At 46.9% G+C, this 12,890-nt stretch overlaps 1 pseudogene; it reads left to right on the top strand.

Moving 5' to 3' along the window:
• The window catches only part of LOC119320651, a 12,519-nt pseudogene extending 1,467 nt beyond the window's left edge, over positions 1-11,052 (top strand).
• The last annotated feature ends 1,838 nt before the right edge of the window (positions 11,053-12,890 follow it).

The raw sequence follows: 12,890 nt of genomic DNA, 5'->3' as shown, positions 1-12,890 counted from the left end.
GGGGAGGGGGGGCATGTTTAGTTTAGTTGGAAGTTTTCATAGTACCTACGTAGCCGTTCGTAGGTTTAGGATTTTCGTTTCTACCCCTTGTGAAATTTATTCCGATAGCAGGTGATGTAATTGTTGAAGAATTATTGACGATTTGTGGTGCCTATCTAAACGACTACGAAGTGGAACAACAGAGAAATAAAACTCTTGTTTTTTATGAGAAAGTAGGAGAATATGCTACTGTATACTATTAAAATTTTATAAGTATGTAAAGAAAAACATATTAGTATTGCTTGATTTCCATGGCGATACAGAAAATAAAATTGTGTGCTACCAAACCCTATTCATAAGAGCATCTACAGTCAGACTAAGAAAATCCGCCCCCTAAATATCCGTGGACGTGCCCGGCCACGACTCCGGATAACGTCAGACGCCCTGAAAAGTCCTACCGAACAACCACTCTCCTCATATCAAACCCTCAAATCCATGCAGGTCAATCATATAGCACAAATACATCACCAATTTCAACAATGCAACAAAAGCAAAATGATCCATAACTCAACAATTCAAACATTCCAGAATCAAACTCAACGTCCAGGGCACATCCGTCCAACAAAATGAATCACTCAACGGTCGCCATCTGGGTCACATCTGCGGCTATCGTGGCCGTTCTCACCCCCTCGTACTCAATACGCAGGTTGATCTCCTTCCCCACCTCAAGGCAATTCTTGCCTTCAGGATCCAAGAGGCCTGCGTTTACCAACATTATCCTCAAATTCTACGTGTCCCAAGCAACTTGCAACCTATCCTACAACTTATTCCTCTTCGTCATCCAATCCAACCGACTGTTGGGAGCTTGAGCCACCATTTCTCTTCAACCTCTTGTTGTTCTTGAGGTCATCGACAAGTTGTTGCCACTTTGATTTGCCATTCAATACCAACCAACAATAGCTTAAAGTGATGGCTTCTTATCGACTTGTTAGTAGAAAGTGGCTGCCAACCCCATCTATCAAACAAGAAGTATTCATGAGAATGCAACAAAGCTAGCAATGCAAATGATGGCAAAATGAAGAAAGACAACTTACCTGACCATTGAATCCAACCCCAGTTTGATTACAGCCAACCACAGAAGAATAGTGGTCGACATACTTGTTCACGTCGTCTTGAATGGTGGACCATCTATGTTGGAGAGAGGCCTCATTGTAGGTGGAATGGATAGGGTTCGGCTCCACATATTTCTTATGTTCATCGTACTGCTTGTGATTTTTTTTCCCAGTACGTGTTTCCCTTTTGTCCCGTTCCACATATAGGGTCCATGCTTGTGGCCAACCAAGCTTCAACCAACAGAACTCCTCACGGGTTGTATCGGTAGCTCTAAACAATAAGATTTATGTTACCAGAGGACTCGGACAGACAGACTATTCACCTAATTCTTGGGACACATATGACAAAACCATAGACTCGTGGTGGTCGCGAAAGAACTAGCGCTCACCCCCGACATTGTCAAATTTGTGGCATCGGATGATGAGTTGGTGACCATCCATAAGGCATCTTGGAACATGATGTACTTTGCGGCTACATATGACCCGGGTCGACCAGTCTTGGAGGGCAAGGAGAATGAGGGTCGTTGACGAGACGCTCTACATGCTCGACTAGTCCCTCGGCACCAAGCTGATGATGTGACTAAACGAGACCAAGGAGTGGGTGATGGTTGGCGGGCTGAAGGACAATCTCACACGCCCGCCCTTGCAAGCTCATCGCCATCAGCAGGAAGATCCATGTGATCGGCAGGGGCATGGTGACCATCAACATGTACAGAATGGCCAGGGTGGACGGGTTCCTAGTCTCCTCACCGACAGGCCATCTGGTGGAGCATTACTTCCTGCCAGAGAAGTATAGGGTCATCTGTTGGGGATCGTTGCAGAAAATTAAAAAATTTCCTACGGTTTCACCAAGATCCATCTATGAGTTCATCTAAGCAACAAGTCATGGGAGAGAGATTGCATCTACATACCACTTGTAGATCGCGTGCGGAAGCGTTCAAGGGAACGGGGATGATGGAGTCGTACTCGCCGTGATCCAAATCACCGATGACAAAGTGCTGAACGGACAGCACCTCCGCGTTCAACACACGTACGGAGCGGATGATGTCTCCTCCTTCTTGATCCAGCAAGGGGGAAGGAGAGGTTGAGGAAGAAGGCTCCAGCAGCAGCAGCACGACGGCGTGATGATGGTGGAGAGGCAGTACTCCGACAGGGCTTCGCCAAGCACTCAACGGAGGAGGAGAGGTGTTGGGGAGGGGAGGGGCTGCGCCTTGGATCAGGTGTTCAGCCCTCCCCTCGCCCCTCTATTTATAAGGGAAGGGGGAAGGGGCCGGCCCCCTCTAGATGAGATCTAGAGGGGGGGACGGCGGCCAGGGAGGGGGGCTTGCCCCCCAAGCAAGGGGGGCGCCCCCACTAGGGTTCCCCCCCCCCCAACCCTAGGCGCATGGGCCCAAGGGGGGGGGGGCGCCCAGCCCTCCAGGGGCTGGTTCCCTGCCCCTTGCGGCCCATGAGGCCCTCCGAGAGGGGTGGCCCCTCCCGGTGGACCCCCGTAACCCCTCTGGTGGCCCCGGTACAATACCGATATGCCCCCGAAACTTTCCGGTGTCCGTATGACAACTTCCCATATATAAATCTTCACCTCGGGACCATTCCGGAACTCCTCGTGACGTCCGGGATCTCATCCGGGACTCCGAACAACATTCGCTAATCATATACAAGTCTTCCTTATAACCCTAGCGTCATCGAACCTTAAGTGTGTAGACCCTACGGGTTCGGGAGAAATGCAGACATGACCGAGATGGCTCTCCGGTCAATAACCAACAGCGGGATCTAGATACCCATGTTGGCTCCCACATGCTCCTCGATGATCTCATCGGATGAACCATGATGTCGAGGATTCAATCAACCCCGTATACAATTCCCTTTGTGAATCGGTACGTTACATGCCCGAGACTCGATCGTCGGTATCCTAATACTTCGTTCAGTCTCGTTACCGGCAAGTCACTTTACTCGTACCTTAATGCATGATCCCATGACCAAACACTTGGTCACTTTGAGCTCATTATGATGATGCATTACCGAGTGGGCCCAGAGATACCTCTCCGTCATACGGAGTGACAAATCCCAGTCTCGATCCGTGTCAACCCACCAGACACTTTCGGAGATACCTGTAGTGCACCTTTATAGTCACCCAGTTACGTTGTGACGTTTGGTACACCCAAAGCACTCCTACGGTATCCGGGAGTTACACGATCTCATGGTCTAAGGAAGAGATACTTGACATTGGAAAAGCTCTAGCAAAACGAACTCCACGATCTTATGCTATGCTTAGGATTGGGTCTTGTCCATCACATCATTCTCCTAATGATGTGATCCCGTTGTCAACGACATCTAATGTCCATAGTCAGGAAACCATGACTATCTGTTGACCAACGAGCTAGTCAACTAGAGGCTTACTAGGGACGTATTTGGTCTAAGTATTCACACGTGTATTACGATTTCCGAATAATACAATTATAGCATGAATAAAAGACAATTATCATGAACAAGGAAATATAATAATAATCCTTTTATTATTGCCTCTAGGGCATATTTCCAAGAGTCTCCCACTTGCACTAGAGTCAATAATCTAGTTACATTGTGATGAATCGAACACCCATAGAGTTCTGGTGTTGATCATGTTTTGCTCGCGAAAGAGGTTTAGTCAACGGATCTGCGACATTCAGATCCGTTTGTACTTTGCAAATATCTATGTATCCATCTTGAACATTTTCACGGATGGAGTTGAAACGACGCTTGATGTGCCTGGTCTTCTTGTGAAACCTAGGCTCCTTGGCAAGGGCAATAGCTCCAGTGTTGTCACAGAAGAGTTTGATCGGCCCCGACGCATTGGGTATGACTCCTAGGTCGGTGATCAACTCCTTCACCCAAATTGCTTCATGCGCTGCCTCCGAGGCTGCCATGTACTCCGCTTCACATGTAGATCCCGCCACGACGCTCTGCTTGCAGCTGCACCAGCTTACTGCTCCACCATTCAACATATACACGTATCCGGTTTGTGACTTAGAGTCATCCAGATATGTGTCGAAGCTAGCGTCGACATAACCCTTTACGACGAGCTCTTCGTCACCTCCATAAACGAGAAACATGTCCTTTGTCCTTTTCAGGTACTTCAGGATATTCTTGACCGCTGTCCAGTGTTCCTTGCCGGGATTACTTTGGTACCTTCCTACCAAACTTACGGCAACGTTTACATCAGGCCTGGTACACAGCATGGCATACATAATAGATCATATGGCTGAGGCATAGGGGATGACACTCATCTCTTCTTTATCTTTTGCCGTGGTCGGGCATTGAGCCGAGCTCAATCTCACACCTTGCAATACAGGCAAGAACCCTTTCTTGGACTGATCCATTTTGAACTTCTTCAAAATCTTATCAAGGTATGTGCTTTGTGAAAGACCTATGAGGCGTCTCGATCTATCCCTATAGATTTTGATGCCTAATATGTAAGCAGCTTCTCCAAGGTCCTTCATTGAAAAACACTTATTCAAGTAGGCCTTAATGTTGTCCAAGAATTCTATATCATTTCCCATCAAAAGTATGTCATCTACATATAATATGAGAAATGCTACAGAGCTCCCACTCACTTTCTTCTAAACGCAGGCTTCTCCATAAGTCTGCATAAACCCAAACGCTTTGATCATCTCATCAAAGCGAATGTTCCAACTCCGAGATGCTTGCACCAGCCCATAAATGGATCGCTGGAGCTTGCATACTTTGTTAGCATTCTTAGGATCGACAAAACCTTCCGGCTGCATCATATACAGCTCTTCCTTAAGATAACCGTTAAGGAATGCCGTTTTGACGTCCATCTGCCATATCTCATAATCATAGTATGCGGAAATTGCTAACATGATTCGACGGACTTAAGCTTCTCTACGGGAGAGAAAGTCTCATCGTAGTCAATCCCTTGAACTTTCCGATAACCCTTAGCGACAAGTCGAGCTTTATAGATGGTGACATTACCATCCGCGTCCGTCTTCTTCTTAAAGATCCATTTGTTTTCTATCGCTCGCCGATCATCGGGCAAGTCAGTCAAAGTCCATACTTTGTTTTCATACATGGATTCTATCTCGGATTGCATGGCTTCTAGCCATTTGTTGGAATCTGGGCCCGCCATCGCTTCTTCATAGTTCAAAGGTTCACCATTGTCTAACAACATGATTTCCAGGACAGGGTTGCCATACCACTCTGGTGTGGAACGTGTCCTTGTGGACCTACGAAGTTCAGTAGCAACTTGATCCGAAGTACCTTGATCATCATCATTAATTTCCTCTCCAGTCGGTGTAGGCACCACAGGAACATTTTCCTGAGCTGCACTACTTTTTGGTTCAAGAGGTAGTACTTCATCGAGTTCTACTTTCCTCCCACTTACTCCTTTCGAGAGAAACTCTTTTTCCAAAAAGGATCCATTCTTGGCAACAAAGATCTTGCCTTCGGATCTAAGGTAGAAGGTATACCCAATGGTTTCCTTAGGGTATCCTATGAAGACGCATTTTTCTGACTTGGGTTCGAGCTTTTCAGGTTGAAGTTTCTTGACATAAGCATCGCATCCCCAAACTTTTAGAAACGACAGCTTAGGTTTCTTCCCAAACCATAATTCATACGGTGTCGTCTCAACGGATTTAGACGGTGCCCTATTTAAAGTGAATGTAGCTGTCTCTAGAGCATATCCCCAAAATGATAGCGGTAAATCGGTAAGAGACATCATAGATCGCACCATATCCAATAGAGTGCGATTACGACGTTCGGACACACCATTACGCTGAGGTGTTCTAGGCGGCGTGAGTTGTGAAACGATTCCACATTTCCTTAAGTGTGTACCGAATTCGTGACTTAAATATTCTCCTCCACGATCTGATCGTAGGAACTTTATCTTTCGGTCACGTTGATTCTCTACCTCATTCTGAAATTCCTTGAACTTTTCAAAGGTCTCAGACTTGTGTTTCATCAAGTAGACATACCCATATCTACTCAAGTCATCAGTGAGAGTGAGAACATAATGATATCCTCCGCGAGCCTCAACGCTCATTGGACCGCACACATCGGTATGTATGATTTCCAATAAGTTGGTTGCTCGCTCCATTGTTCCGGAGAACGGAGTCTTGGTCATTTTACCCATGAGGCATGGTTCGCACGTGTCAAATGATTCATAATCGAGAGACTCTAAAAGTCCATCAGTATGGAGATTCTTCATGCGCTTGACACCTATGTGACCAAGGCGGTAGTGCCACAAGTATGTGGGACTATCGTTATCAACTTTACATTTTTTGGTATTCACACTATGAATATGTGTAACATTACGTTCGAGATTCATTAAGAATAAACCATTGACCATCGGGGCATGACCATAAAACATATCTCTCATATAAATAGAACAACCATTATTCTCGGATTTAAATGAGTAGCCATCTCGCATCAAACGAGATCCAGATACAATGTTCATGCTCAAACTTGGCACTAAATAACAATTATTGAGGTTTAAAACTAATCCCGTAGGTAAATGTAGAGGTAGCGTGCCGACGGCGATCACATCGACCTTGGAACCATTCCCGACGCGCATCGTCACCTCGTCCTTCGCCAGTCTCCGCTTATTCCGCAGCTCCTGCTGTGAGTTACAAATATGAGCAACGACATCGGTATCAAATACCTAGGAGTTACTACGAGTGCTGGTGAGGTACACATCAATTACATGTATATCAAATATACCTTTAGTGTTGCCGGCCTTCTTGTCCGCTAAGTATTTGGGGCAGTTCTGCTTCCAGTGACCCTTCCCTTTGCAATAAAAGCCTCAGTCTCAGGCTTGGGTCCATTCTTTGACTTCTTCCCGGCAACTGGCTTACCGGGCGCGGCAACATCTTTGCCGTCCTTCTTGAAGTTCTTCTTACCCTTGCCCTTCTTGAACTTAGTGGTCTTATTGACCATCAACACTTGATGTTCTTTCTTGATTTCAACCTCTGCTGACTTCAGCATTGAGAATACTTCAGGAATGGTCTTCATCATCCCCTGCATATTGTAGTTCAACACAAAGCTCTTGTAGCTCGGTGGGAGCAACTGAAGGATTCTGTCAATGACTGCCTCGTCCGGGAGGTTGATCTCCAGCTGGGACAGGCGGTTGTGCAATCCAGACATTTTGAGTATGTGCTCACTGACAGAACTGTTTTCCTCCATCTTACAACTATAGAACTTGTCGGAGACTTCATATCTCTCGACCCGGGCATGAGCTTGAAAAACCATTTTCAGCTCCTCGAACATCTCATATGCTCTGTGTCGCTCAAAACGCTTTTGGAGCCCCGGTTCTAAGCTGTAAAGCATGCCGCACTGAATGAGAGAGTAATCATCAGCACGTGACTGCCAAGTGTTCATAACATCTTGGTTCTCTGGGATGGGTGCTTCACCTAGCGGTGCTTCTAGGACATAATCTTTCTTGGCTGCTATGAGAATGATCCTCAGGTTCCGGACCCAGTCCGAATAGTTGCTGCCATCATCTTTCAGCTTGGTTTTCTCTAGGAACGCGTTGAAGTTCATGTTGACATGAGCGTTGGCCATTTGATCTACAAGACATATTTTACAAAGACTTTAGACTAAGTTCATGATAATTAAGTTCATCTAATCAAATTATTTCATGAACTCCCACTCAGATTGACATCCCTCTAGTCATCTAAGTGTTACACGATCCGAGTCGACTAGGCCGTGTCCGATCATCACGTGAGACGGACTAGTCATCATTGGTGAACATCTCCATGTTGATCGTATCTTCCATACGACTCATGTTCGACCTTTCGGTCTCTTGTGTTCCGAGGCCATGTCTGTACATGCTAGGCTCGTCAAGTTAACCCTAAGTGTTTCTGCATGTGTAAAACTGTCTTACACCCGTTGTATGTGAACGTAAGGATCTATCACACCCGATCATCACGTGGTGCTTCCAAACGACGAACTTTAGCAACGGCGCACAGTTAGGGGGAACACTTTCTTGAAATTATTATAAGGGATCATCTTATTTACTACCGTCGTTCTAAGTAAACAAGATGCATAAACATAATAAACATCACATGCAATTATATAAAGTAGTGACATGATATGGCCAATATCATATAGCTCCTTCGATCTCCATCTTTGGGGCTCCATGATCATCTTCGTCACTGGCATGACACCATGATCTTCATCATCATGATCTCCATCATCGTGTCTTCATGAAGTTGTCACGCCAACGACTACTTCTACTTCTATGGCTAACGTGTTTAGCAATAAAGTAAAGTAATTTACATGGCGTTCTTCAATAACACGCATGTCATACAAAAATAAAGACAACTCCTATGGCTCCTGCTGGTTGTCATACTCATCGACATGCAAGTCATGATTCCTATTACAAGAACATGATCTCATACATCACAATATATTATTCATCATTCATCACAACTTCTGGCCATATCACATCACGTGACAATTGCTGCAAAAACAAGTTAGACGTCCTCTAATTGTTGTTGCATCTTTTACATGGCTGCAATTGGGTTCTAGCAAGAATGTTTTCTTACCTACGAATAACTACAACGTGATATTGTCAACTTCTATTTACCCTTCATAAGGACCCTTTTCATCTAATCCGCTCCAACTAAAGTAGGAGAGACAGACACCCGCTAGCCACCTTATGCAACTAGTGCATGTCAGTCGGTGGAACCTGTCTCACGTAAGCGTACGTGTAAGGTCGGTCCGGGCCGCTTCATCCCACAATACCGCTGAAGCAAGAAAAGACTAGTAGCGGCAAGCAAGTTGACAAGATCTACGCCCACAACAAAATTGTGTTCTACTCGTGCAATAGAGAACTACGCATAGACCTAGCTCTGATACCACTATTGGGGAACGTTGCTGAAAATTAAAATTTTTCCTACGGTTTCACCAAGATCCATCTATGAGTTCATCTAAGCAACAAGTCATGGGAGAGAGATTGCATCTACATACCACTTGTAGATCGCGTGCGGAAGCGTTCAAGGGAATGGGGATGATGGAGTCGTACTCGCCGTGATCGAAATCACCGATGACCAAGTGCTGAACGGACATCACCTCCGCGTTCAACACACGTACAGAGCAGATGACGTCTCCTCCTTCTTGATCCAGCAAGGGGGAAGGAGAGGTTGAGCAAGAAGGCTCCAGCAGCAGCACGACGGCGTGATGATGGTGGAGAGGCAGTACTCCGACAGGGCTTCGCCAAGCACTCAATGGAGGAGGAGAGGTGTTGGGGAGGGGAGGGGCTGCGCCTTGGATCAGGTGTTCAGCCCTCCCCTCGCCCCTCTATTTATAGGGGAAGGGGGAAGGGGGCCGGCCCCCTCTAGATGAGATCTAGAGGAGGGCGCGGCGGCCAGGGAGGGGGGCTTGCCCCCCAAGCAAGGAGGGCGCCCCCACTAGGGGTCCCCCCCAACCCTAGGCGCATGGGCCCAAGGGGGGGGGGCGCCCAGCCCTCCAGGGGCTGGTTCCCTGCCCCTTGCGGCCCATGAGGCCCTCCGAGAGGGGTGGCCCCTCCCGGTGGCCCCGGTACAATACCGATATGCCCCTGAAACTTTCCGGTGTCCGTATGACAACTTCCCATATATAAATCTTCACCTCCAGACCATTCCGGAACTCCTCGTGACATCCGGGATCTCATCCGGGACTCCGAACAACATTCGGTAATCATATACAAGTCTTCCTTATAACCCTAGCGTCACTGAACCTTAAGTGTGTAGACCCTACGGGTTCGGGAGAAATGCAGACATGACCGAGATGGCTCTCCGGTCAATAACCAATAGCGGGATCTGGATACCCATGTTGGCTCCCACATGCTCCTCGATGATCTCATCGGATGAACCATGATGTCGAGGATTCAATCAACCCCGTATACAATTCCCTTTGTGAATCGGTACGTTACATGCCCGAGACTCGATCGTCGGTATCCCAATACCTTGTTCAGTCTCGTTACCGGCAAGTCACTTTACTCGTACCGTAATGCATGATCCCATGACCAAACACTTGGTCACTTTGAGCTCATTATGATGATGCATTACCGAGTGGGCCTAGAGATACCTCTCCGTCACACGGAGTGACAAATCCCAGTCTCGATCCGTGTCAATCCAACAGACACTTTTGGAGATACCTGTAGTGCACCTTTATAGTCACCCAGTTACATTGTGACGTTTGGTACACCCAAAGCACTCCTACGGTATCCGGGAGTTACACGATCTCATGGTCTAAGGAAGAGATACTTGACATTGGAAAAACTCTAGCAAAACGAACTCCACGATCTTGTGCTATGCTTAGGATTGGGTCTTGTCCATCACATCATTCTCCTAATGATGTGATCCCATTGTCAACGACATCTAATGTCCATAGTCAGGAAACCATGACTATCTGTTGACCAACGAGCTAGTCAACTATAGGCTTACTAGGGACGTATTTGGTCTAAGTATTCACACGTGTATTACGATTTTCGGATAATACAATTATAGCATGAATAAAAGACAATTATCATGAACAAGGAAATATAATAATAATCCTTTTATTATTGCCTCTAGGGCATATTTCCAACATCGGATGATGAGTTGGTGACCATCCATAAGGCATCTTGGAGCATGATGTACTTTGCGGCTACATATGACCCGGGTCGACCAGTCCTGGAGGGCAAGGAAAATGAGGGTCGTTGACGAGACGCTCTACATGGTCGACTAGTCCCTCGGCACCAAGCTGATGATGTGACTAAACGAGACCAAGGAGTGGGTGATGGTTGGCGGGCTGAAGGACAAGCTCACACGCCCGCCCCTGCAAGCTCATCGCCATCGGCAGGAAGATCCATGTGATCGGCAGGGGCATGGTGACCATCAACATGTACAGAATGGCCAGGGTGGACGGGTTCCTAGTCTCCTCACCGACAGGCTATCTGGTGGAGCCTTACTTCCCGCCAGAGAAGTACAGGGTCATCACCATCTGAAGGTCCTTCTACATGGGGGTTGCTTGTACTATGAACTGAAATACCAGTGTATTTTTTTCCTTTTCTTTTGGTTGTATATAGAATTCTTTATTTTGGTGTACATTGTTTGACTTTTAAATGTAACATGTGGAAAGAAAATCTCACGTTGTTATTCCTCGGTGAGTTGTATGTTTGTACTTCTTAAATGTGAATAAATTCTGATAGTAACAGGTTCCCGCTCTGTCCAGTTCACATCATGTCAAAAAAAATTGCTATGTCCCCTCGTGGAAAACTGAAACTATGTCACTATTCAGTTGATAGTATGGATTTTCCCCCAACATGAGAGTAAAGATGAATGTTGCAATAGTTGACAAACATAGCTTCACTGCTTATGACAGCCGTACACTGGAAGCCATTGTTGGGTAACGTAGTAATTTCAAAAAAATTCCTACGCACACGCAAGATCATGGTGATGCATAGCAATGAGAGGGGAGATTGTCGTCCATGTACCCTCGTAGACCATAAGCGGAAGCGTTATACAACGCGGTTGATGTAGTCATACGTCTTCACGATCGACCGATCCAAGTACTGAACGTACAACATCTCCGCGATCTGCACACGTTCAGCTCGGTGATGTCCCACGAACTCACGATCCAGTGGAGCTTCGAGGGAGAGATCCGTCAGCACTACAACATGATGACGGTGTTGATGAAGCTATCGACGCAGGGCTTCGCCTAAGCACCACCTACGATATGACCGAGGTGGATTATGGTGGAGGGGTGCACCGCACACAGCTAAAAATCAATGATCAACTTGTGTGTCTTGGGGTGCCCCCCGCCCCCGTACATAAAGGAGCTAGGGGGGAGGCGGCCGCCCAGGAGGAGGGCGCGCCAAGGGGGGAGTCCTACTCCCACCGGGAGTAGGACTCCTCCTTTCTTAGTAGGAGCAGGAGAAGGGGGAAGGAGGAGAGAGAGAGAGGAAGGAAAGGCCCCCCCTCCATGTCCAATTCGGACTATAGGGGGAGGGGGCGCACGGCCCTGCCTTGGGCGCCCCTCCTCTTCTCCACTAAGGCCCATTATACTCCCCCCCGGGGGGGGGGGTCCAGTAACCTCCCGGTACTCCGGTATATGCCCGAACTTGCCCGGAACACTTCCGAAGTCCAAACATAGTCATGCAATATATCGATCTTTATGTCTTGACCATTTCGAGACTCCTCGTCATGTACGTGATCATATCCGGGACTCCGAACTACCTTCGGTACATGGAAACACATAAACTCATAATACCGATCATCACCGAACGTTAAGCGTGCGGACCCTACGGGTTCGAGAACTATGTAGACATGACCGAGACACGTCTCCGGTCAATAACCAATAGCGGAACCTGGGTGCTCATATTGGCTCCTACATATTCTATGAAGATCTTTATCGATCAAACCGCATAACAACATACGTTGTTCCCTTTGTCATCGGTATGTTACTTGCTCGAGATTCGATCGTCGGTATCTCAATACCTAGCTCAATCTCATTATCGGCAAGTCTCTTTACTCGTTCTATAATACATCGTCCCGCAACTAACTCATTAGTCACATTGCTTGCAAGGCTTATAGTGATGTGCATTAACGAGAGGGCCCAGTGATACCTCTCCGACAATCGGAGTGACAAATCCTAATCTCGATCTATGCCAACTCAACAAGTACCATCAGAGACACCTGTAGAGCACCTTTATAATCAACCAGTTATGTTGTGACGTTTGGTAGCACACAAAGTGTTCCTCCGGTAATCGGGAGTTGCATAATCTCAGTCATAGGAACATGTATAAGTCATGAAGAAAGCAATAGCAGTAATCTAAAACGATCA

This window comes from Triticum dicoccoides, chromosome 6B (assembly GCF_002162155.2).
Source record: "Triticum dicoccoides isolate Atlit2015 ecotype Zavitan chromosome 6B, WEW_v2.0, whole genome shotgun sequence".
Lineage (NCBI taxonomy): Eukaryota > Viridiplantae > Streptophyta > Magnoliopsida > Poales > Poaceae > Triticum > Triticum dicoccoides.
The sequence above is the reverse complement of the archived record's forward strand: the minus strand, read 5'-3'. Positions and strand labels throughout refer to the sequence as shown.